Source organism: Stenella coeruleoalba, assembly GCF_951394435.1.
Source record: "Stenella coeruleoalba genome assembly, chromosome: 4".
NCBI lineage: Eukaryota > Metazoa > Chordata > Mammalia > Artiodactyla > Delphinidae > Stenella > Stenella coeruleoalba.
In genome coordinates, this window is record NC_137149.1 from 83667460 (window position 1) to 83671476 (window position 4017).

Consider the following 4017-nt stretch of genomic DNA (forward strand, 5'->3'; position numbering starts at 1 on the left):
CTTATCAATGAGTTTGGTAAAGTTGCAGGATACAAATTAAATATACCGTAATCTTTTGCATTTCTATATACTAACAACTAAAGATCAGAATGATAAATTAAAGAGACAATCCCACTTACCATCACATCAAAAAGAGTAAAATACCTAGGAATAAACCTACCTAAGGAGATAAAAACCTATACTCCAAAAAGGATAAGATGCTGATGAAAGAAATCAAAGATGACATAAACTGATGGAAAGATATACCATGTTCTTGGCTTGGAAGAACAATATTGCCAAAATGACTATACTACCCAAGGCAATCTACAGATTCAATGCAATCTCTATCAAATTACCAATGGCATTTTTCACAGAACTAGGACAAATTTTAAAATTTGTGTGATTACACAAAAGATGCTGAATAGCTAAAGTAATCTCCAGAAAGAAGGGCAGAGCTAGAGGAATTTGGATCCCTGACTTCAGACTATACTACAAAGTTACAATAATCAAAACAGTATGGTACTGGCACAAAAACAGACATATAGATCAATGGAACAGGATAGAAATCCCAGAAATAAAATCATACACCTATGGTCAATTAATCTACACCAAAGGAGGCAAGATTATACAATGGAGGAAATGCAGTCTCTTCAATAAATGGTGCTGAGAAAACTGGACAGCTACATGTAAAAATATGAAATGAGAACAGTCTTTAACACCATACACAAAAGTAAATTCAAAATCGATTAAATCCTAAATGTAACACTGGATACTATAGAGCTCTTAGAGAAAAATATAGGCAGAACACTCTTTGACATAAATCTCAGCAATATATTTTTCAATCCATCTCCCAGAGTACTGGAAATAAAAACAAAAATAAACAAATTGGACCTAATTAAACTCAAAAGCTTTTGCACAGCAAAGGAAACCATAAACAAAATGACAACCCACAGAAACCAAAAGACAACCCACAGAATGGGAGAAAATATTTGCAAATGACACGATTAACAAAGGATTAATCTCCAAAATTTACAAACAGCTCATGTGTCTTAATATCAAAAAAACAAACAATTCAATCAAAAAATGGACAGAAAACTTAAATAGACATTTCTGCAAAGAAGACATACAGATGGCCAAGAAGCACATGAAAAGATGCTCATTATTAGAGAAATGTAAATCAAAACTACAATGAGGTATCACCTGACACCAGTCAGAATGGTCAGTTTAAAAAAATGAAAAAATCTGCACAATCACAATGTGGTAATAGATAAAAATGAGCAGCAAAGAAAAGTTAAAAGTGCATTAAATGAGCCTGTAAACTAAAATTCTAATACATGTAAGGAAAGATAGTAAACAAAATCAATAAGCGTTCTTAGACAAAATGAAAATAACGGAACAATCTGAAAAATGAATAACTCAGAATCAATATACAATTAGTTTCTAGTCACCATAACTATTTTTATTCCTGTATTCTGTAATACACTTTTGTGTACTAGATGAGTTTTGAAAACTTTTTGGCACATGGTATATGTTCATATTGGGGTATTATTTGTTTTTGTCACATTGTGTATTCTTTGCATTATACTGTGGAATAAGACTTATTCTTTGTTTTTCTCAATTAAAACTGGTAACTTTCCTTGATATCAACTAAAGGACTAACTATCATATACAATGTTAGAAAATGTATTACTACATATGCAATTCATCTTACTTGGATAGATTTTCATAGTTGCTGCTGAATTTACTCAAGGAAAATTACTTTTTAGCCATATTACATGAAAATTGAAATCAGAGAAACAAACATGTTGAATGCCAATTGCAGCTTGGATTTACTGTGTTAATCTACATGTTGTTTACATAAATAAAGGGATATTGAATAGAGGAAAAAAAACATGTGTTTGGCATTCAGTAAACCTGATGTCAAATATTAGTTCTTTAACTTAATCATGTGTCTTTGAATAAGTTGTTAAAGCTTCCTGAATGTCACTTGGAAACGAATTTCCTCATGTCTAAAGTAGTTGTGATATTGCATGAGATAATAAGTGTAAGGTAGTTTTTACATTGCCTGACACTTCCTGGCTGCTTGATAAATAGTAGTACTTATTGTGGATATTTTATTATCTTTGTGATTATTAGCTTATCTTACCACCTCTTGAAATATGCATATAATTTCATCTTTGGTTTGTTTTCAATATTAAATAAAAAATTTACCTTTAAAAAATACACTTAGTAACCTATATTCTTCTGAGCGTTGACACAGCTTTAAGAGGTACTGGAATAAAGAAACTAACTTCCCTGCAATTCAGTCCAGCACTGTTGTTTGAGCAAAAAAGTGTATGTGTTGGTTTTCTACATGGTATCAGGCATTGGCCTTAAAACACAGGGCTTACAGTGCTTTGTCCACATGGTAGTTTTGTAAGTGCCAGATTTCACAATAATGAACCAGTTTGATCTATTGTCTATGCTTTAGATCCATGTAAAGAGGATATAAATCCATATCACATTCAAAAATGGTATGTAATAAAAAATTGATTCATTATTAAGAAAGTTGTATAATTTGCAACCACTTCTAAAAATTGGTTACTTATTACTTATTCTGCAATTTTTTGTTTTAAAATAGTACTGTTATTTTCATATTGTATTATTCTTCCATTGATATTACATTTCAAATTTTCCTTTATTATGGTAGCAAATGGGAAAAAAAATTTCACCCTAGAGATTACTACTAGTGAAAATTATTGAATAAGTTTAGGATACATTAATGGATAACGCACCATCAGTTGGTTTGTACAATTTGTTTGGTGCATATCCCTTATCGTTTCAGGCTGGCATAATTGTGCTAGTAGGCACGTCTCTGACAAAAATCTGTATATGGTAATTTCACAGACAAAATTTTAATTTGTATAAACATGATGTCTCAACTTAAACAGCTTTACTTATGTTCTTGATGATGCCATGACTTTCTTTTCCACGTTAGAATACCGAAAGACAGATCTTTATTTATTTACTTATTTATTTATTTTTAAATCTATTTATTTATTTTGGAGGAGGAGCCAATGTAATGGCTAGTCTTTATTGGAAAGAAGAAACTGTACCCCACATTTTGAGTGAGTTAGTGCAAGGGGTCGGTGGGCCAGCTGGTGGGGCACCAGCTTGTAATGGGTTTCACAGCTAGGGTATTGCTGGGCCTGGCCTTTGTGTGGTCAGAACCAGATAACAGCACAGTTGTCCTCTTCAAGGATGTAGACCACTATCCGCTTGTTGGTGATGGAGGGGACTAAATTAGGGTATTCCTTGCTACCCGAGGCTGCCTTTGGGGCAAACATTTTATGGGTCTGGTCCCTGGCATGCGGCCAGCATGACCTCCCTCTCCAGCCCAGTCGCCTGCTCATGACCAGTAGGAACACCACCTCCAGATGCCATAGACCGCACTGCGGCGACTCCATTGGGAACGCAGGTCCCTAGGGCCTGCGCGCCCAGCGCTCCAGCTCCGCGGAATAACCTTGAAGCCATCATGCCTAAAACAGATCTTGAATTGTCTGAAATCACAGAAGAACGGTAGTTGATTCTACGTCATTGAGGCTAGGTCATTCAGCTCATCTGGAAATTCTGAAAAGCTTTCCTAGGTTAGTATGAAGTTCGGAAAACCTAGTGAGAATATATAATAGTTCTAGGAAATGAGAATAGAGAACTTTTAAAAGATTATTCTAGGACTGCTCCTACAACACAGTTTTCCTTGAATGGATCTTATGAGCTATCCAGGTAGATCGAGCCAAAGCTTTGGGTAATTGCTAGCATACCTGAAATGCTGCTTTCATTTAATACTCAAGTGGCAACATTTTTTGTAGTGTATAATCTGTTTGCTATTTATCCCTGTCTATTAAAAAACAAACAAAACAGGAACTATTTCCTTAGTAGCTTTTATGTCTTTGTTCTGTTAAATTTGCCTCTTATAATCTGCTGAAAGCTAGCACTTAAAACAGCGTTCATGGTTTGTGTGTAAAATTGGTTGTTTTCAATTACATTTGACTTGAATTG

General features: G+C 34.1%; 1 pseudogene across 1 annotated transcript; it reads right to left on the bottom strand.

Moving 5' to 3' along the window:
* Positions 1-3044: 3044 nt before the first annotated feature.
* Positions 3045-3492, bottom strand: LOC307185498 (cytochrome c oxidase subunit 5B, mitochondrial-like; annotated as a pseudogene). The gene has a single exon. The product of its transcript is annotated as a cytochrome c oxidase subunit 5B, mitochondrial-like (transcript).
* Positions 3493-4017: the final 525 nt, after the last annotated feature.